A 24,104-nucleotide genomic window follows, 5' to 3' on the forward strand; every position below is an offset into this window, starting at 1 on the left:
ACACGTGTTGATAGAATTCAAAGAATGTGAAAATAATTTCTGTCGTCTTTTCTTCTTTGGAAATTAGAAGTTATGGTAAAGATGAATGTAATGTAAATCGGGACCATCCTTGAAATTCATGACGTAGCCTCAACTTGAAGAACGTTTCGTGGTGTTTTCCTCATTGAGGAACATCTATATAACTCGTTTTTGAGTTAAACAAGGAAATCTCGAGTAAGTCATTAAGACACTCACACAAACATTAGTATCTTGTTTATATATTTCCATGAAACGTTTTTAACTAGGTATTAGTTCGGGTGGAAGATGAAGTGGCTTGATAAGTGAGTGTTTAGCAAATTGAACTTCTATTCGGTAGACCCCGGTTCGAATCCCGGGCAGGCTGAAACTTTTACAAGTGTTTCTGTTTCAATTTAATTTTCAGTGCATACTCAGTGTGACAAGCAAGATCTTCTCTAGAAAGAAAAAAGGTGTTGGAATAAGGAGAATTGGAGAAGGAATGGAATTAGAGCACTTAGGAGGGAGATACTTTTGTGTTCAGTGTACTAGTAAGGGATTACTTGTTACCATCTGTCTTTGCCTCCGAAAAACATTAACAAGCACCTAACAAAATCGGAATAATTGGTTGAAGAAAGCAACCAATCATAGGTAACAACGATGATCTAGAAGGAAGAAATGTGTGTATTATGCATCTAATAAACCTAGATTCAAAAACCTTTCGTATAGGATTCGCGTAAGAAGTACGTAAAACACACAGTAATTTCTACTTTAAAAGCAATGGAAAGTGAAATTCTAACAAAATAATAAAAAGTACGGATTAGGATTATGAATTAGATTTTTAGGGTTTTGGAAACTAAGCTCATGTTAGACCGTCTAATATGAGGAATAATGTCCCTCGACGATCGTACTACTTGGGGAATTAGGGAGGAAGAAAAGAATGGAGAAGGAAGGAAGTGGCCTGGGACCATTATGCTAGGTGCCATCCCAGCATTTGCCTGGTCTGAATGAGAAAATAACAGGAAAAACTTCATTCATGATGGATGAGCTGAAAAAAAAACTTTTCGACTTTTTCGACCGAATGTGCCCACCGGGAATCGAATCTGAGACCGGCCATCTCACTAAAGTTACTCATTCGAATTCCTTAAACTAAATCATTCCGTGCTGCAGTTATTAATGACATTTCCGTGAAATACGAACAAAATTGTACGGCGTTTTGAAAAAAGAACCTTTGCCCAAACAAAACACACCCTCCAAAAAATTAAATAATTCCTTGTAGATTTTTCCATAAGAAGTAACTCATGTCATGTATTAGAATTATTAGTGAAGCACGGTTCGTTTATAAAGTATCAACAGAGAACGCATAAATCGAGTTTAATCCAACCCTCTAACTCGAAAAAACTCACCCAGCCGCTTCTCATGGAAGTGATTTGTGGTGTAACACGAAAGTATATAGAAAGTAATATCTAGAAAACGCTATAGTATTAACTAATAATTATTTTGAAGACCTTTCGTCTAATGTATACATTCGAGAGCACAACGATTATGACGTCACAAACTGCGCACAAATTTCTGGTCTATAAGAGGTTTGGAAAATGGTATTAGTTGATTTAACAGCGTTTTGTGGATGCTACCTGGATTGCTTTCAATATTTTTGGTATTCTTCATTCTCTTTAGATAATTAATTATTTTTTAAAAAAAATCAGGGATGAGCCTAGAAGAGAACCGTAGAATATCGCAGTGAAAATTTAAAAACGAGTGTATGTGGCAAATATGAGAGAAAACAGATGCTTTGAGAATAATATAGCTGCCATTAGTATACCGTTGTGAAATTCACAGTGAATTCGTCAGCGGGGGATCTAGCCAGGGGCTGCGGACATAGGCTTCTCCAAGTTTTTTTTTAGTTACAAAATTAATTGAAACTATTATATAAGTATATATACATTCAAAAGTTTATAGTAAGCGTTGCCTTTTATTCTTTATTGAAAAATGTTTGAAACATTAGATTATTTTCAGTTGCAGTTTGTCTCTTATGTAATAGGTCCACAATGTCAACGTCCAACCTAGCCATAATATCCATCCGGAGAGAGTTGAGTTGGAAATTTCTGCAAGACCCATGAAAAATTTAAGAACTCATGAGTCTGGGTTCTGGCTATTCCGCAAGATTTTACTTCTAGATCCTCCACTGGAATCCGTAGAAAGATATTGGGGTTTTAGGAATCTACTGGAGTACAAAAAAGTTCTTCAAAATCATAGTAATTATTCCGATATTCACTTCAGAAATTGAAATATTATATTAGAAAACTTGAGAAAAAGTATGTGAAGAATATGGGATGAAAATAAATGCTAGAAAGACAAACACCATAGTGATTAGAACGAAGCGGTCGATGTCAAATATAGAAGTGCTAGGGAAGAAAATAGAACAAGTAACTAGTTTTCATACCTAGATAGTGTTATTAGTGATGATACGAAGTGTGAACGAGAAATAAAAGCAAGGATAAGAATGGTGAAAGCAGCCTTTAGGAGGAGGAAAGATCTGTTTTGTGAGACCTTCAGTAGTTGAGAAAACCTCATAAAATGCTTCGTGTGGATTATTGTGCTGTACGGGACAGAATCATGAACATTATGCAATAATGATGAAAAACGACTGAAAGCTTTTGAAATGGGTATGGAGAGGAATGGAAAGAATCAGTTGGGTAGAACAGAAAACGAACGAGAGAGTGCGATAAATAGTGGGGAAAGAAGAACATTTTTAGATATCATTAAGAACAGGAAAAGAAACTAGTTGCGTCGTTAGCTAAGAAGGAACTGTATCATGAGGGACGTGCTAGAGGGTATGGTGACAGAAAAGAGAGGGAGGGGGCGAAGAGGGCAGCAATTAATAGATCATATCAAAGCAGAAAAATTTTACGTGAAGACTAAAACATTAGCGGAAGATCGTGGAACATGGAAGCTTCTCAGTTGCGTCAAGTGACCTGCTAATAGTGGCAGGATACCTATGATAATGGCGATGATGATATTAAAGAGTATGAAAGAAAAAGCAATGCTATAATGCAAAATCATCTGAGTCCACTTGGTAAACAATATAATAGACTTCAAAAAAATTATAGACAAGCTTACTGCCCAGAACAACAGGAAAATAAATCTCACATACAAACAAGTGAGTTTCGTTTCACAGTAAAAAACTACAATAGAACTCCAAACTATGGTAACTCAATACTCAAACTTGAAGTAATACATCTGTAGTAGCTCTGGTTGCAATAGATTAATAAAATCAAAGACAGAATCTATTCATCGGACTCTGGTTCAACATCCGAAAGCCATTACTCGCTATGCCTCAGTGTTTTTTGTTCTACAGCAATAGATGTTGAAACCGGAGATTGTTAATTTGAACCACTACCAGATTCAATAGAAGGTTAAGGAAGCAGATTGAACCTGCTCTTGGGAAGCTGAATTGATTAAAAAAAAATGCATCTCGATATCTCTTACCGTTTTTTGCTCTAGGGGAATTAGTATGGAAACCTGAAGTATACTAGTAAATTTCAACCGTTTTCTGTTTTGGTAGAGTGTTTGCGGATTGTGATGATATGTTCCCTTGACACCCTGAATGCACTTTTGTTCATAAATGTTGAAACCGGAAATGATTAATTTGAACTACTTCTAGTTTAAATAGAGGGTTAATAAAGAAGAGGAAGCCTATTTTTGGTACAATCCATCGATTGCAGGAAACTGCAATTCGATATCTCTTAACCTCTCTTTCTGTGTGGAAAATGGAAGTAATATTAAATTTGGACAACTACCGATTTTGATAGAGGATAGTCATGGTACGTTGGCTTGAGATGTACCGTTTTCGTTTTATGGCGATAAACGTCGAAATCGAAAATGACTCGGACGATTGAAAATCGGTTACAAAAAAACCTCATTTAGCTTTCACTTACGTACCAGTATTAAAACCGGAAATTGTTGATTTCTACCACTTCCGGTTTGAATAGAGGCTTAACGGAGGAGACTGAATCTATTCTTGGGAAGCTGAATATATTACAAAAAATCCCCTTCTCGATATCTGCTCTGATGCCTACCGACAGACGAACAGATAGACGTCGTTCGTCATATAACTGTTCTATATGACCCGACACTAACGAATATCACAGTTTGAAAATCTAAATAACGGGCAGGATGCGTAGTAAAGATCCTTAATAGAAATATGTTCAAACCATGGCTAAGACTTAAGGAGGAAGAGCTTTCTGAATTAGCATTCATTTTAACAGTTAGCAATGCACGTTTTAACCATGACTGGATGAATTTAAGCAAAAAAGGAAAACTAACTGAACATTACGCTGTTTTGCTTAAATCCATCCAGTCATTAACATTTGCGAAGTTCAACAGTGATTAATATTATGGAAATCAAATATTACTTGCTGGGTTGGATTTCCATTCCATCTTTAATTTCAGAAATGAATTAAGGTTGTTTGGTCACGCTAACGAGAAATCGATATTTTACCATCCAATGTAATATTATCTTTATGTTCTAGTGGTTATGGGTTGGTCAGTTCCTGTATAAATCCAAACAATTGACGAGAAAACAACGAATATGAGCTTACTTAAAAGTGTACTTCGCCTCAAGGGTAACTAACAGCAAAATTGGGCAGAATATATGTTATTTCAGCTCCTCGCTCTTATATTAGGAGACAAGAAGTGTATTATTAGGGAGTTCAATGCTAAATCAGAATACGACTTTCTATGTAACAAGTAACAGTGTCATGTATACCACGTGAAGGAATTTGGCTTGTATGGAGTGATATTTTCTGAATTAATATTTAAATCGGAAGTGATAGTAGGTTTCTATCACTTCCGGTTTGAATATCGCCTCGATCAACGGAATCTATTCCTAACTTTACTGACCCTCTACCAGTGTTGGTAGGTTTTCTTAAGAAAATTTCCTTCGACTGACACACAATTTTCCCTTTTCTTATCGAATTGTACTCGCATCTAGTTTGTTGAGTGTCCAACACCTATGACAGAAGTTACATAGTAAGATTAATTTAGCTATATTAAAGGAAGTGCCAACCGTATTTCTTTTGTCATTTGCTTTATGGTTCTATTTTTTTTTTTTAACTTTTTGCTTCTTTTTTTTAGCAACAAAATACACACAAATACACCCAGCCAAGACTGGGTACAAATTATGCTACTTTGAGCACAAACTAGAGACCTGCACGGGCCGGGCTTGGGCGGGCCGACTCTATTATTTCTTTGGGCCGGGCCGGGCTTGGGCGGGCCGACTCTATTATTTCTTTGGGCCGGGCCGCTTGGGCGGGCCGACTCTATTATTTCTTTGGGCCGGGCCGGGCTTGGGCGGGCCGACGCTGATTTCTCTTCAGGTCGTGCCGGGCTGGGGCCAATTAATTGCAATTCTTTAATAATTATTGACATTCGTTAAACGATAATTAGAATAAAGGCAAACGTTGAAGAAGTGTGCCCGTGAAAAATGTTACAAAATGAAACTTCGAAAATTTATCGGGCCCGGGCCGGGCTTGGGCCAAGAATTTTAAAAAACTTATCGGGCTGGGCCGGGCTCGGGCCGAAAATCCCCAAAACGTTTCGGGCCCGGGCTGGGCCGGGCCTACGTACATTCGGATTGGATTGGGCTCGGGCCGAAAAATTCGGCTCGTGCAGGTCTCTAGCACGAACACACATTATTGATATTGTTTATTTCTGAAGAACAAAGAAAAATTTAAGCATTTATATTGGTCAATTAGTCTGCGCAAAAACCCCTGAATTTTCACCTTTTATCGAAAAAAATCCCCGTTTTCCCTTTTATTAAATTTACCTACGAACACTGCCCTCAACACCCTGATCAAATTTGGTGGTGGTTCATCAAGTAATTCTTTATTTTTTTCTCTCGGCCAGATGAACAGACGTACGGAGAGAGTTAAATACGTATATATAAAGGAGTTGTGATAAATTAAACTCCTTAAAGAGTAGATCTTTACGCGGGTAGTAATATTTACGTTTTTACAATGTAGACAGTGATTCTAACCTCAAACGTTATAAAATCCCATCTCGAGAGGCAGAAATTCCTGTTTTACGCTTGAATATCCCACGCTATACTAACAACATTTTCTAAACTTACCAGGAACAGACATGAATCTGTCATCCGGACATGTGAATCAAACCTAGTCCATTTGATAAACATAAAAAAGATGTGTTCATGCACAAAAAATTAGGTGCCATGGATGGCGGAGTAAGTACCTGGAGCCCATTAACCTTGTTAGTATAAAGAAAATCGTACACTCGCAATGAAATAGCTATTGCATCAACACTGTTCATTGCAAAGTCATGGTTTATAGTCCATTCTCTTCAGCATGAAAAAATCTTTCCAGAGGTGCTGTGTATTGCGGCCCATAACGTAGTTGAACAGGGAAAACTGGGAGAATGTCGAGAAAATTCCTTCCAAAAATCCCTCTCATCAACTTTGGACCTCTCTGGAGTAGCCCCGGGTAGAAACAGATAACCCAAATGTACCTCGAAAAATACTATAGTATATAAAAAATGTGTGTGCTAAATTTCTTTTTGATAATAATCGGAATAGATGTGAGGGAAAAGCTTGTATACCAATAATCGCCTCCCTCTCATACCCAGTCTGTCTATCAATACAAAACTTGATATTGTATGATATCAATACAAAACTTGAGTGAAACTGGAATGAAGAAAGTGGGAGGAAACGGGAAAACCCCAAGAAAACTCACGGACATGGTGTTTGTCCACCACAAAGTTCACTTGGCGCGAACTCAGGTCGAACCAAGGACCCCATGCATTCAGAGGTGAACACTCTATCACTGAGGCACCGCGGCTCCAGTTTATGAACAAACATTTCCCTTAATTGAAAGAAAATTCAAAATGCTGATAAAACTAAGTACATTTTGATGTGAGTTTAGTAATTCCATCACACTTTTGTGCCATATCTTCTACTGAACGTAATAGAACAACTTCATTTTTCAGTCATTTCAAATTGAACGATTTGGAAGTTGGGCATTCTTGTTAAATTTCTTCCGTTAATTCTGTTTTTTTCTTTCATTTCTCTGTTTTTAAAATACCAGAGTACAATCAATCTTCCTTGAATTTTTTAGATTCATAAGTCTGTGAGTAAATCACATAATTACAACGATGCATTTTATAATAACCAAATTTAACAATTAGCATTAATTATAAGTTTATTGAAGACCCGTTTTTCTGCCCCTCGTCCATAAAGAATTTTTTGGCGTCAATGGAAAAGATATATGAAAAATCCCGTAAATCCTGCCAGTTTTTACAAAAATTTCCTTTATCTGATTAAAAAAAAAAAACATTGTAAAAAATCCGACAATATGGAATATTTTTTTTATATGGGTTAGCATCACTGTATGCAGACGCTAGAATTTGCTTCGGTGTACACAACCGACTACTTTTCGTTTAACTTAGCTTAGTACTTCTGTGTAAAATGTTTTCTAAAAAAAAAAAAAAAAAAAAAAAAAAAAAAAAAAAAAAAAGTATTGTAATTTATTTTTATTTTTCAGAAGAAAACTTTTCTAGAAAATACTGCGTAATGAATTTATATATATTATAGGTGAGAAGTGTTTAAAAGAGTTATACATGCATATTGTAATCATAACGGTTACTTTCACGAGTTTGCACTGAGAAGCCATTAACAAATTACAACTTTGGTTTAATACAAAGTAATAATAATAATAAACAATACGTTGTTTTTGTGCATCCTTTTAAGACATTTCCTGTGAATACATTAGAGAAAGAAGATAATATTTAATGCATTAAAAAGAAAGAAAAAAAAAAGAAAACTTTTAGTTACTTGTAAATAACCACGTGCGAATAGCCATTGAAAACCAACGATCATGAACAACAAACTTTTCAAATGTTGCCAATTTAAATGGTAGAAAGAGTTTTCAGATTAAAAATAAAACATTCCATGTAATATAGAACTCTTGTTGCATAAGCGTATACTTAGGTATATTAAAACAGCGAGAATACCTGCAAAACTTTTAACCTAATTACAATAGACTACATACTTGATATTTCAGAGAAATACGTACGCCTTGCTTGTATTTATAAGTCCAGAGACTTGAACACTACGGAATTCAGAGAAGAAATATTTAGAGAGCTTCGAAATGTAGTGTTGGAGGAAGATATTGAAGATAAAATGGACAGAAATAGTAACAAATGTATGTGTTTGAAAACTGATATGAGAGAAGAGGACGCTTCTAGCCATCATCTTTCGTAGAAAGGTCAATTGGATTGGACACATATTGCGAAGAAATTTTCTTCATACCGCCATAGAGAGAAAGATGAAAGGAAAGCGAGGAATAGAAAGAAGAACACAACTGATCGATGATTTGAAAAATAGAAGAAAATATTGGGAGGAAGCTGAAATCGAGAAACATTGAAGAAATATTTCCAGGACCAATTGAAAATTAAGAAGAAGAAAAAAAACTCATTAGCCCCAGGACCTGCAAAAAGGCAGTATATATATATATAGGCGAGGATCCAAGGGAGGCTGTAGTACCCCCCCCCCCTTGACGCTCAGGTATACACTGGATAAAATGGACTTCAATCCTAATTTACAGTGGATAAAGCGGCAAACTATGGTTTAGCACCTCCCTTGATCATATCCTGATACGCCTATATATATATATATATATATATATATATATATATATATATATATATATATATATATATATATATATATATATATATATATATATATACACTCTGCCTCAGCGTCGCAAATTATCTTTATGTTCTAGTGGTTATGGGTTGGTCAGTTCCTGTATAAATCCAAACAATTGACGAGAAAACAACGAATATGAGCTTACTTAAAAGTGTACTTCGCCTCAAGGGTAACTAACAGCAAAATTGGGCAGAATATATGTTATTTCAGCTCCTCGCTCTTCTATTAAGAGACAAGAAGTGTATTATTAGGGAGTACAATGCTAAATCAGAATACGACTTTCTATGTAACAAGTAACAGTGTCATGTATACCACGTGAAGGAATTTGGCTTGTATGGAGTGATATTTTCTGAATTAATATTTAAATCGGAAGTGATAGTAGGTTTCTATCACTTCCGGTTTGAATATCGCCTCGATCAACGGAATCTATTCCTAACTTTACTGACCCTCTACCAGTGTTGGTAGGTTTTCTTAAGAAAATTTCCTTCGACTGACACACAATTTTCCCTTTTCTTATCGAATTGTACTCGCATCTAGTTTGTTGAGTGTCCAACACCTATGACAGAAGTTACATAGTAAGATCAATTTAGCTATATTAAAGGAAGTGCCAACCGTATTTCTTTTGTCATTTGCTTTATGGTTCTATTTTTTTAAAACTTTTTGCTTCTTTTTTTTTTGGCAACAAAATACACACAAATACACCCAGCCAAGACTGGGTACAAATTATGCTACTTTGAGCACAAACACACATTATTGATATTGTTTATTTCTGAAGAACAAAGAAAAATTTAAGCATTTATATTGGTCAATTAGTCTGCGCGAAAACTTCCCTGAATTTTCACCTTTTATCGAAAAAAAATCCCAGTTTCCCCTTTTATTAAATTTACCTACGAACGCTGCCCTCAACACCCTGATCAAATTTGGTGGTGGTTCATCAAGTAATTCTTGATTTTTTTTTTCTCGGCCAGATGAACAGACGTACGAGAGAGAGTTAGATACGTATATATGAAGGAAAGAGCCGGCGGGAGTCAAGTGACCTTGACAAATCCAAGATATCGCAGTGCAAAGTGTTTCCTTATTTTGGCAACAGATGGGGTTGTCGCTGAAATGCCGCCAAAGCAAATGCACGCGTCCTTTTCCTTCGTTTTCCCCTGCATGTGGTCAAAGTTGGACAGCGTAGGAGGGGGATGGTTACGGCTGTAAATGGGACAGAAGAGTGAAATTCTTTTCTTTTGGCTAAAAGAGAAACAGAACTAAAGAAACAAATAAATAAGAGGGACCAACATGATATCAGCCGTCAGCTCCCTGTCAGAGAGCCACTCAAATATCTACAACGGTCACAAACATACCATAGAGAACTAAAGCACTTGTCGCCTGTCTCTTTCTCAAAGGATTCTACCTATGGTAAATAACAGAATAGTGCGGGAAGAATCTGATATAAAATGAAGAACCATGCCAATATTAAAAAAAAAAAAAAAAAAACACGGGAGAGTCGATATTCTAATTTATTTAGAGCCTTCGTGGTTTAAAAAAAAAAAAAAAAACTTGGAATTGAAAGGCAGAAAACCTAGACAAAGATTTGAAATGTATTGACAATGTGAATCATTTTTTTAGTGGAATCCATTTCCTTATTTTCTTTTCAAAATATGACCACCAGATTTACCCTCTCTCTCGCCTTCACATTCGAATGGTCCTGGGTTCGATACCAGTTGCTGACCATCCTGAGTTTTTCCTATTATAACAGGAAAAAGCCGCAATGTTACATTCAGCCTTGGGGGCCGGCTTAGAAGGACAGGAGGGAACACATTCCCTGCTTGATGTTGGATTTTATTGGGGGAAATAGACCACTTCATTAACAATAGAATTAAAAGATGTGTCACTCATGTCCAAAATTATTGTCGCATGTCTATAAATATGTTATTGTAGGAATATAATTTGATAACGAATTCACCCGGTATTTCTTATAATGTTAGTATGCGTACAATCGGCAAAGACATGTATGTGGCAAATTTCATGTCAAAAGAGCAGTAAATAAGAACAATAAAACGAAAACAAAACTTTCGTGTCCATTTAGCAACATTTTATTTTTACTCATTCTAATCTTCGTATTTATAATTACTGTATTTTCCTATGAAATTTACCACATATATTTCCCGATTGTACACATAGTATCAGTATTAAAAGTCTCCTGCAAAATCATTATTACATGATATTTTTACAAGAAGACAGTTATAGAAATGCGACAATCATTTTGGACATGAGTGTACAAGGATGTAACAGGTGTTTGTTTCAAACATTAAATAAGTGTTCGTATAAATTGAACTTATTTCCTGACGTCATAGAACTAAGAACTGTTGCAGAGCGATGTAAGTCCGGTGACAATACAATATTCCATTCTTACTTTCATACTTTGCAATATATCTATTTATTTTAAGAGCAAATTTTAATATGTTTTTATTTTCAACTTCCTTATCCTAAAATAAATACTAGCCTTTAACCAGCCCTGGTATCCCTGGTTGCATATCACTTTAGGATTTGGAAAAGGTGTCCAACGAATTAAAAAAAATAAGACATCTTTTAAAGACATTCTTTTGTTAATAAATTCCCACTAAAAAGTTAAAAATAATTTTGTTTATCTATATATATAAAAGAGAACGTACAATTTTTTGTCCGCTCATCACGCTAATACGGCTGAACCAATTTCTTTCATTTTTGGGGGGTTATTAGGATTTGGACCCTAGATGGTTTTTATCATATCACTTTAATTTTTAATTACCAGTGTCTTGAGATAATTGACCATTCAGGTGTCCATAACGTACAAATCCTTTGTTATTAGTTCATCATATGTAAAAATAAACGTATTTATATGCAACCCGCATGACCGTGTCACTCGGCGGGTTAACATAAATGACAGGCGATATACAGCGGAAAATAGCTTGAATCTTCTGTTTAAAATTTTTTAATTGATTTGCTTATTTTTACAGACACTTTTACAATATGCCAGCACCGGGATGACCGCAGCGAAGCGGGGCGGGTTAACATAAATGACAGGCGATATAATGTTAAGATTTACTGCAATCTTCTATGGTTTTTATCATATCACTTGAAAGCGAAAAAGTAAAAATTATCTAAGTAACAAAGTTTATTGCGTTCCGGGGTGACCGCAGCGAAGCGGGGTGAACGCTGCTAGTCTAATCTATATATATAAAAGAGAACGTACAAAATCCTTTGTCCGCTCATCACGCTAATACGGCTGAACCAATTTCTTTCATTTTTGGGGGGTTATTAGGATTTGGACCCTAGATGGTTTTTATCATATCACTTTAATTTTTAATTACCAGTGTCTTGAGATAATTGACCATTCAAGTGTCCATAACGTACAAATCCTTTGTTATTAGTTCATCATAGGTAAAAATAAACGTATTTATATGCAACCCGCATGACCGTGTCACTCGGCGGGTTAACATAAATGACAGGCGATATACAGCGGAAAATAGCTTGAATCTTCTGTTTAAAATTTTTTAATTGATTTGCTTATTTTTACAGACACTTTTACAATATGCCAGCACCGGGATGACCGCAGCGAAGCGGGGCGGGTTAGCATAAATGACAGGCGATATAATGTTAAGATTTACTGCAATCTTCTATGGTTTTTATCATATCACTTGAAAGCGAAAAAGTAAAAATTATCTAAGTAACAAAGTTTATTGCGTTCCGGGGTGACCGCAGCGAAGCGGGGTGAACGCTGCTAGTGTAAGACTAAATAAAAAGAATGGAGTGCGTCATTTTAAGAATTTATAAAGTAACTGTAAGCCTATATGAGAGCGCATCCCTTTTTTTTAGTCACGCATAAACATTTTTTTTTTTAACTTTTAAGTGCGACTTGATTAATGAAAGAATATCTTTAAAATGTTTATTATTATCTTTTTTTATTATTGTTAATGTTTGCGTCCTTGGCATAGGGTGTTTATTTTGGTAAGGTACCGTATGGTACGTTTCTATACTACTAGGGTATATTAAAATTTAGTTTCCTATGCGTTACTACATACATTAAAAAACATTTTTTTTTAAAGAATTACTACCGAATATTACTACCGCTCCGCTAATAAGAGGGAGACAGATTGAGGATACCAAACACCCCTACCGTTGATTGAGAAATATTTAGGTGTCGACACTGATGAGCAACATCTATATATATAAAAGAGAACGTACAATTCTTTGTCCGCTCATCACGCTAATACGGCTGAACCAATTTCTTTCATTTTTGGGGGGTTATTAGGATTTGGACCCTAGATGGTTTTTATCATATCACTTTAATTTTTAATTACCAGTGTCTTGAGATAATTGACCATTCAGGTGTCCACAAATCCTTTGTTAGTTCATCATAGGTAAAAATAAACGTATTTATATGCAACCCGCATGACCGTGTCACTCGGCGGGTTAACATAAATGACAGGCGATATACAGCGGAAAATAGCTTGAATCTTCTGTTTAAAATTTTTTAATTGATTTGCTTATTTTTACAGACACTTTTACAATATGCCAGCACCGGGATGACCGCAGCGAAGCGGGGCGGGTTAACATAAATGACAGGCGATATAATGTTAAGATTTACTGCAATCTTCTATGGTTTTTATCATATCACTTGAAAGCGAAAAAGTAAAACTTATCTAAGTAACAAAGTTTATTGCGTTCCGGGGTGACCGCAGCGAAGCGGGGTGAACGCTGTCATATCACTTGAAAGCGAAAAAGTAAAAAATAATCTAAGTAACAAAGTTTATTGCGTTCCGGGGTGACCGCAGCGAAGCGGGGTGAACGCTGCTAGTCTACATATGAATTTGAATGTTTTATGGGCTTTAGACAATTGATTCAGACCAGGAAACATGGGGGACAGAATGTTGAAAGCAAGTAGTCCAGTCCCTAGTTTGAATGCCTGGAATGAGTAAGGACTCTTCCCCCCTTGGTAAAACCTGCCGAAATTGGAAGCAATATCAAAGAAGCACTGCTTCGAAAAAAGAGGGAGCAAACATGCATAAATAGTCAGAGTCGGATTTAGGTTTAGTGGGGCCCCAAGCTGTTGAAGGTAATGGGGTCCTTTGTGTCCAGATGAACATACGCACCCTACATACAGCAATGAAGAAACTAGAGATAATTTAGGAAGCAGACTGGTAGAAGGAGCCCTATTAATTACACGAACGTAGGCTACACAGCAGGAAGCACTGTTGCTACGTATATATAAATTTTACTTTATTTTTTAAAATTTTCTTATATTTTAGAAATCCAATTTTTCTTTAGATTTTGGGGCCCCCAAGAGAGCGGGGCCCTAAGCTATAGCTCGTTTCGCTTACACGTAACTCCGGCACTGTAAATAGTATACACATACAGGCGCGGATCCAAGGGTGGCTATAGAGGCTATAGCCCTCCCCCCTTGACGCTCAGGTATACACTGGATAAAATGGGCTTCAATCCTGTTTACTCTGGATAAAGAGGCAAACTATGGTTTACCTCCTCCCTTGATCATATCCTGGATGCGCCACTATATATATATATATATATATATATATATATATATATATATATATATATATATATATATATATGTATGTATATAAATGTGTGTGTCTAGTATGTTGTACGATGGAAGCTGATGAAAGAGCTTTATACCATATTATTCTTGATTTTTTGACAGGTAAACAAAGAATATTTCGGGAATTAATCTATCCTAAAGATTATAATAATGTATCTTATTTTTTCTCTTGCATGTATATTCTTAGCTTGCAGGAAGTTTTCATTTCTTTCTTGGAATAGATAAACGAAGACTTTGGTTCGGCTTCTCCTTCACAAATTTTTGTCGAAAGGTTGACTTTATCGCTACAAACACAAATTACTTCTTCTCACAGAAACCATCTACAAACACACTGTACTGTTGAAACAGAAACCATCAACCAAAGAGGTCATAAATTTTGCCATTCCTCGTGTTTGAAGTTCCCGTTCTTCACAATGATTTCCTTCCTCCCGCCCCTGTTAAGAAGTTCAAAAGTAGATTTTCAAAAGGACTGGCTCCCGCTGAGAAGGAAAGGGGGATGAAGAATGACTATAGTGCCATCTAGCAGTTAGACGGCCAAGTACGTGAACACGAAAAAATCTGATTTCTGATTTCTGTAGATTCAATTATGAAGGATATAATTTCTCATCGATTGTGAAATGGATGTCTTTGGAAACAGCGAAAAAATAGTACAGTAGCGCACAAATACAAAGATTGTACTCCATTCTCAAAAAAGTCCGGAGTTTTTAGCTCTTTTCCTTACTGTAAAAAAACAGAAGACTTTTCCGTCTGATTTTGATCATTTGCTTATGGGAATTTGGATTATAATTATCTGTATTTATAAGAAGAAAGTATCACACACAGCGTTCAAATTGCACCTTTAAAATGAGATGCATCATATTTAGTGCGCTACTGAGACATTTTTGCGAAAGAACGAAATGAAACCGTGATTTGCCTAAAAAATGGTTGAGATCCCATGTTAAATTGAACACCAATATTCCGGCCGCTGTGACGCACTCCTTCTCCCTCTTAAAGAGTAGAGCTTTACGCGGGTAGTAATATTTACGTTTTTACAATGTAGATAGTGATTCTAACCTCAAACGTTATAAAATCCCATCTCAAGAGGCAGAAATTCCTGTAATGAACCTGTCATCCAGACATCCGAATCAAACCTCGTGTATTCGATAAACATAAAAAAGATCTGTTCATGCACACACACACACAAAAAAAAAAAAAAGGTGCTATAAATGACGGAACAAGCCCCTGGGGCCCATTAACCCTGTTAGTATAAAGAAAATCGTGGACTCGCAGTGAAATAGCTATTGTATCAACACTTCATTGGAATGTCATGGTTTATAGTCCATTCTCTTCAGCATGAAAAAATGTTTCCAGAAGTGCTATGTATTACGGCCCATAACGTAGTTTAACAGGAAAAACTGGGAGAATGTCGAGAAAATTCCTTCCAGAAATCCCCCTCGTCAACTTTGGATCTCTCTGAAATAGGCCCGGGTAAAAATAGATAATCCAAATGTATCTCGAAAAATACTATAGTATATAAGAAATGTGTGTGCTAAATTTCTTTTTGATAATCGGAATAGATATGAGGGAAAAGCTTGTATACCAATAATCGCCTTCCTCTCATACCCAGTCTGTCTATCAATACAAAATTGATATTGTATTATATCAATACAAAACTTGAGTGAATTAATAAAAAATTCCGATCGTCTATGTTAATCAAGTGTATGAACGAAAATGAAATGAAATGAAATCTTTGAGTTTTACGTCCCACGCTTATGCCGGCTAGGCTGAACGAGACGGTGATTATGAGAAATGAAGGAAATGGTAGAATGAAGTAAGTGGGAGGAAACGGGAAAACCCCAAGAAAACTCATGCACACGGTGTTTGTCCATCACAAAGTTCACTTGGCGCGAACTGAGGTCGAACCAAGGACCCCATGCATTCAGAGGTGAACGCTCTACCACTGAGGCACCGCGGCCCCAGTTTATGAACAAGCATTTCCCTTAATGGAAAGAAAATTCAAAATGCTGATAAAACTAAGTACATTTTGATGTGAGTTTAGTAATTCCATCATACTTTTGTGCCGTATCTTGTACTGAACGTAATAGAAAAACTTCATTTTTCAGTCATTTCAAGTGGAACAATTTGGAAGTTGGGCGTTTCTCGTTTAATTTTCTTCCGTTAATTCTGTGTTTTTTTTTTTTTTTTTTAATATTTCCGTTTTTAAAATACCAGAGTACAATCAATCTTCCTTGACACTTTTTTTTTTTTTTTAAAGATTCACAAGTCAATACATAAGTCACTTTAACATTAACATGCATTTTATAGAAACAAAACTTGACAATTAGCATTAATTTTAAGTTTATTGAAAACTCGTTTCTCTGCTCCTCATCTATAGACAATTTGTTGGCATCAATGGAATAGATATATGAAAAATCTCGTAAATTCGTCGTTTTTACAAAAATTTCCTTTATCTGATTTCAAAAAATCATTTCATGTGGTTCGGATTCCACGTTAATCAGTAGGTCCACGTCTTATATAGCCTCGCTGCTGAACGGGACGTAAAACTCAAAATCAATCAATCAAAAAATCATTGTAAAAAATCTCACAATATGGGATTTTTTCCTAGAGTTAGCATCACTGTATGCAGACGCTAGAATTTGCTTCGTGTACACAACAGACTACTTTCTGTTTAACTTAGCTTAGTACTTCTGTGTAGAATGTTTTCTAAAAAAAGAGTATTGCAATTTATTTTTATTTTTCAGAAGAAAACTTTTCTAGAAAATACTGCTTAATGCATTTATATATATTATAGGTGAGAAGTGTTTAAAAGAGTTATACATGCATATTGTAATCATAACGGTTACTTTCACGAGTTTGCACTGAGAAGCCATTAACAAATTACAACTTTGGTTTAATACAAAGTAATAATAATAATAAACAATACGTTGTTTTTGTGCATCCTTTTAAGACATTTCCTGTGAATACATTAGAGAAAGAAGATAATATTTAATGCATTAAAAAGAAAGAAAAAAAAAAGAAAACTTTTAGTTACTTGTAAATAACCACGTGCGAATAGCCATTGAAAACCAACGATCATGAACAACAAACTTTTCAAATGTTGCCAATTTAAATGGTAGAAAGAGTTTTCAGATTAAAAATAAAACATTCCATGTAATATAGAACTCTTGTTGCATAAGCGTATACTTAGGTATATTAAAACAGCGAGAATACCTGCAAAACTTTTAACCTAATTACAATAGACTACATACTTGATATTTCAGAGAAATACGTACGCCTTGCTTGTATTTATAAGTCCAGAGACTTGAACACTACGGAATTCAGAGAAGAAATATTTAGAGAGCTTCGAAATGTAGTGTTGGAGGAAGATATTGAAGATAAAATGGACAAAATAGTAACAAATGTATGTGTTTGAAAACTGATATGAGAGAAGAGGACGCTTCTAGCCATCATCTTTCGTAGAAAGGTCAATTGGATTGGACACATATTGCGAAGAAATTTTCTTCATACCGCCATAGAGAGAAAGATGAAAGGAAAGCGAGGAATAGAAAGAAGAACACAACTGATCGATGATTTGAAAAATAGAAGAAAATATTGGGAGGAAGCTGAAATCGAGAAACATTGAAGAAATATTTCCAGGACCAATTGAAAATTAAGAAGAAGAAAAAAAACTCATTAGCCCCAGGACCTGCAAAAAGGCAGTATATATATATATATAGGCGAGGATCCAAGGGAGGCTGTAGTACCCCCCCCCCTTGACGCTCAGGTATACACTGGATAAAATGGACTTCAATCCTAATTTACAGTGGATAAAGCGGCAAACTATGGTTTAGCACCTCCCTTGATCATATCCTGATACGCCTATATATATATATATATATATATATATATATATATATATATATATATATATATATATATATATATATATATATATACACTCTGCTTCAGCGTCGCAAATGCGTTCAGGTTAACAGTGCCATTTCATATTTTGCTGAGGGGGGGGGCAAGATTATCCAGTTCATACAAGAAATTCATGTTTTTTATTAGTGTTCTAGAATTGATTAAAACTAAGAGTGCACACAGAAATTATTACTGAGAGGGGTCCAAGTTTGGGGTGGGGCGTTCAATACTACAAGCCAATACGTCTATGTAGTATTGAACGGGTATTATTCTGCATCCGAAAAGACGATAATTGTAAAATACTTTTACCTATATTTTCAGGAAAAAAGATGGTAGAACTAGATTGCTTTTTATAAGAGAAAGAGTACAGTTGAAGTATAAGATCAAATTTTCATGCTACAACAATCATTTCCCTGTTAAACAAGTATACTTTTATTGGGAAAGTGTGCAAATGTATTTGAGCTAAGAAGTTTTTTTGGTGGTAGGGGAGTCCGGACTCAGTGGACCCCCTTCGGTGCACCCCTGATTAAAACATGTATTTCTCACTCCCAGGAGAAAATTGTCCCCTTCTCCCCTCTCCAAATAACGCCCATAGTTTAGGTGTGTGCAGTGGCGTATTTACGATTTTGTTTCGGGAGGGGCTTTGCTAACTTTCGGGGGGGGATTTGCCTGGAAATGTGAAAATTCTGCAAGAAATTTCATTTACTTTACTATACTAAGTAAGATTTCGGGGGTCTTAAGCCCAGAAGCCACCCCCCTAAATACGCCACTGGGTGTGTGTGTATGTGTAGTTCGTTGTCAGATATCCAAACAATGATATCCAGATCCTGAGGAGCCCAAACGAACTTCAGCGACCACGTGTTGACGCCAGTGTGTGCTCATATACACATATAATAATACTTAAAGAGTTACACACGAGACGAAGCGAGACAGAATTTGCGTGATAAGGCGCAGCTTTTCTATTAGAAATGGGAAGTGTTCAGTTTCAAAACACCGACAACGTTTGGGAGGTGATTCCTGACACCAAGATAAGACAAAAAGTATAGACCAACGTAGGTGCACAAATCCTTCCTTTCGGAGTTATAGGCTGCCGAAAACATGAAAAAAAAAAAAAAAAATGAATTTTAAAGATCCATTGCTCCAAAACTATGGGACTTACTGTAGTCGGGTCAAGACTTCACTTAGAAACTAATATGTGCCCTATCCAAATGTCGAAGTTTCAAAATCCTGTGGTACTCCCGCAACAATTTTTATAGAAGTAGTTGGTGGGTATGTCAAATTATATGCTTGTAGCCAAACTCCCTCCATAAAAATTGTTGCGGAAGCACCACAGGATTCTGAAATTCTTATAATTGGATAGGACACACACTAGTTTATAAGTTAAGTCTTTACCCGACTACGGTAGGCCCCATAGTTTTGGACCTAGAGACCTTTAAAGTTCATTTTTTCATGCTTTCGGCAGCCTATATCTCCGAAAGGAAGCATTTCTGCACGTAGATTGGTCTATACTTTTTGCCTTATCTTGGTGTGAGGAACCACCTCCCAGTATATATATATATATATATATATATATATATATATATATATATATATATATATATATATATATATATATATATATATATATATATATACCAGTATAAATAAAAATGACTATATTTGTGACAATAACTCTTGAATCACCCGACCGATCTTGATCAAATTTTCAACATGGATGAGGCTTGGGCTTGGAATGCTTTTTATCATTTCACTTTGGTGGTACAATTTGGGAGAGGGAAGATATATATATATATATATATATAACAATGATTGAAAATGACCGATATTAACGTCGAATCCATAGTTTTCGTGGTCGCTGAGATGTACTGTACAGTGACACTTCTGATGCCATTTAAATCCAAATTCAGCCCCGCAACTGGAGGAGTAGGAATATATATAAAAATGATCGAAAATGACCAATATTAGTGTCGAATTCATAGTTTTTGGGGTCTCTAAGTTGATTGGTGAAAATTTTGATGCCCTTTGTGTTCAGAATTGAAGGTATTTTACTCGTGAGAAGAACGGGCATTCTGCTAGTATATACTAATTTTGTAATCAATTTTTACTTTTTAGGTATTATGAATACATTAAACTGTGCGAATTGTTCAACGCATTCCACAGATTTTCAGTTGCGGCAAGGGACTTGCCGATAATGACCTATGATCATCAAATGATTTTGTTTCTTCGTAGCTTATTAAAGAAAATCGTCTTAATAATAATAATAATAATAATAATAATAATAATAATAATAATAATAATAATAATAATAATAATAATAATAATGAGTATTTATATACTAAGAAACCATGAAAGTAGGGTGAACTAAAGTTAGCTTCACCCTAAATAAAAATATTTCGGTCTGCTTGTCTTGGTGTTCTGGTTTAAATGCCTTTTCTACTCCCCTTTGAATCCTTAAGTCTTCATTGATTTCAATTCCAAACAATATTTCTGAGTCTCAGAGGAAACAAAGGAAGTTTGGTTGAAACAAAACAAATGGACAGACAGACGGACAATCCGATATACCCACAAATGCATATTGAGTCGAATGATAACCTCACTTATAGTCTTTTCAATTGATAACTGTGATCTCCCTTGTGGCTAAACGGTTAGGGTAAGCACCTTAGTCACAGGGGACTTGGTTTTGATTGATTGATTGATTTTAAGTTTAACGTCCCGTTCAGCAGCGCGGCTATATGAGACGTGGGCCTACTGATTAACGTGGAATCCGAACCACATGAGCTCCCGCCGGGAATCGAACCCGGGTCTCCCACCGCAGGAGACCTGGGTTCGATTCGTGGCAGGAGCTCACTTGGTTCGGATTCAACGTTAGGCTGTAGGTCTACGTCTCATATAGCCTCGCTGTTGAAAAGGACGCTAAACTAAAAATTAAATCAAATAATAACAGATAATCCTGTGCACCGTGTAGGCGCAAGTTTTTTGTCCTTGAGTTGGTTTTCGTTCACCAATTTCAACCAATAGAAAGCACACACACCATGAGACTCTGATTTTTGAAATGGCAGTTGCCTAAAACATGTTTTTAAAATTAGAAGGCACAATAGTTCAGTGCTAGGCGTTCATTTCTGATGAGAGAAATCCCGGGTTCAATCCCACATCGAAAAATGAAAATGAAATCTTTAAGTTTTACGTCCCACGCTTATGCCGGTTAGGCTAAAGGAGACAATGATGTTAGAGATGAATGAAGAAAGTGGAAGGAAAACGGAAGAACCCAGAGATAACCTACGAGCACGGTGTTTGTCCACCACAAAGTCCACATGGCGCGAGCTAGGGTCGAACCAGGGACCGCAAGCACCGGAGGTAAACGCTCTACCACTGAGCCACCGCGCCCCCCTCAATCCCACATTGAGTGAGTTTGGAGTAGCCATAGAGAACAATATGTCTGTGGGATTTCTCAGTAATGTTTCCATTTTCTCCCCCATTTTCATTCCACTGATTCTTTCATAATCATTGACCTTTATCCTGCAGAACATGTCTGCTGTACGTAAGCCTACAGATTTTACTTCAGTTCTTAAAACTGGAGTTAATCCATCCCTTGTGCCTAAATGGAAGCAATAAATTATGTTGGAAACCACTAAAGAAAACACACGACATATTTAATGAAAATCTGATAACTCCTAGGAAAGATACAGTAATTAAACTGGATTTTAAAGGTTAATCTGAATTCACATTTCAGCTATGAGTAATTTCAATCTCTTAGCTGACTTCTACAATAATAATAATAATAATAATAATAATAATAATAATAATAATAATAATAATAATAATAATAATAATACCAATGTACCGAAGTGACCATGTCAACAGGTTTCACCCAGCCTCTGCGTCGCTAACGCTCTTGCATTTTCGTGCGGCGGTCCCGGTTTCGATTTCCGGTGGGGATATTCGGTCGAAAAGGTGTATCAGCTTTTTCAGGCAGCCATTCTGAGTGAGGTTTCTTCTAGGTTTACCTTATTCTCACCAGGCAAATGCTGGGATAGTACCTAACATAATGGTTCCAGGCCGTTTCCTTCCTTCCGCGATCCTTTCTTTTTTCCATTTCCTCGGATAGTGAGTGATCGCCGGAGGGGCGGATCCAGGACCGACTTCTGCGGGGGGGGGGCGGGGCGGGGGTTGTCATATTGCTACTTTTAAGGGCTTCAAACTTTGGGTTTTGTTTTATATATATATATAAAATAAGAAAGTTCCGTCTTCTGGGGGGCGATCGCCCCACTGGATCCGCCCGTGGATCGCCGAGGGACGTCATCCCTTGTATAAGTGACAGGATAAATAGCCTTAAATGCCGAAAGCCCAAAAATCTAATCCCGTTCAATAGGTTTCACTATAACTTATTCATCAGCGTCGAATTATTTTCGTCTTTAGTTAGATTTTTCCTTGAAAAAAATCTTTCAATTTAACATCGCGTGATTATGCCCTTTAGGTTAAGGGAGACGTATGATTAAGGCACGTAAATGATGACGGAAGATTTGATGGAATGACAATGAGGGAGGAAACAGGAGTACCTCGAGAAATCCCATGGACACGATGTTGTCCACCACAAACTTACTTGGCCGAAGTTCGAACCAGGAACCCCATGCACCAGAGGTAAGCGATCTACCCAGGCCTGTAGCCAGCCCAAAAATGTAGAGGGCGGCGGCTGAAGTTAAGGGGGGCCCGATCCAACCATATTATAGTTCATCACCGTATTATAGTTCATTTGAAAGCCTACTGTGAAATAGTGGTGCCAGCGAATATTTAGGGGGACCCGACCCCCCTTGGATACTGGCCTGGATCTACAATTGAACCAGCATGTCCCCTTACTTTAAAAAGAATGAGAACCGGTTCTACGAGTTCAACCGAACTCATCGATCTGGCTCAAACTTTAGCATTGTGGCAGACTTTGACCTGCCATTTACAAGCTTCTGAAATATGACATGCAGACCTATAGATCCTAAATTATGCATAAAATAAACATAAAATAAAGGGCAATTTTTAACTACTAAGTATTAAGTTAATAAATCTCAACGATTGGCTTTACTCAATTAGACAAGTTACAAAACACGAGTCACATGATATGTGAAATAAAGTCACTCACCAGATAAGCTTATTGCCCCGTTAACCTCTGAATACGACTGGCTTGGGTTAAGTCAGGTGTTACTTGGCAGAAGTCCCTTTTTCCGTTATTATAGTTCTATGGGAAGAGCGCTGAATGCGCAAGTGGCTGTAGTTGGCTGCAGAAGGTGATTTCCAGGCATAGTAAGTGATTGCAAAAGCTTATATTGCAGACGAAACACAATATTATCACTTCTTGTACTGTCAATTTGAAACTAAAATTTTAATGTTGGAATCGTTACTTAGCACATAACATGTGTTCATTAAAAACTACCGTTAAACACGGACACTTGAAAAAAAAATGTCAGAAAATATTACCATGCTGACTAATTTAATATATTTTGATGTAATTAAAATTGACAATCCATATTTATTGTTATTTTTATAGGTGTTTCTAAGCAATGATAGGCAAGAAAACATGATTAATTTTTAAGGAATTTGAATGTTCACTCTGTCCGTGTCTTCGCTGTCCGGGAGACAAAAATCTATTTGATGGATCGGAATGAATTTTGGCCAGGGTGTAGAGGACCAAAATTTAGGAATCTGGTTTGCTGAACCAGAAGTTGTACAAATAAACCATTTTCGGAAAATGAAATGAAATCTTTAAGTTTTACGTCCTACGGTTATGCCGGCTAGGCTAAAAGAGACGGTGATAATGAGAAATGACTGAAATGGTAGAATGAATAAAATGGGAGGAAACAGGAGAACCCCGAGAAAACCCACGGTGTTTGTCCACTTACAAAGTTCACTTAGCGC

General features: G+C 36.3%; 1 protein-coding gene across 1 annotated transcript in view; it reads right to left on the bottom strand.

The window, feature by feature from the left end:
• Positions 1-23,811, bottom strand: part of LOC145675939 (uncharacterized) — a 105,030-nt gene extending 81,219 nt beyond the window's left edge. The window contains exon 1 of the mRNA XM_081746754.1: positions 23,332-23,811. The gene's annotated coding sequence lies outside the window, so the exon portion shown is untranslated. The remainder of the gene's footprint in view (positions 1-23,331) is intronic.
• Between the last annotated feature and the right edge of the window lie 293 nt (positions 23,812-24,104).

Source organism: Thermobia domestica, chromosome 18 (assembly GCF_964235325.1).
Source record: "Thermobia domestica chromosome 18, izTheDome1.hap1.1, whole genome shotgun sequence".
Lineage (NCBI taxonomy): Eukaryota > Metazoa > Arthropoda > Insecta > Zygentoma > Lepismatidae > Thermobia > Thermobia domestica.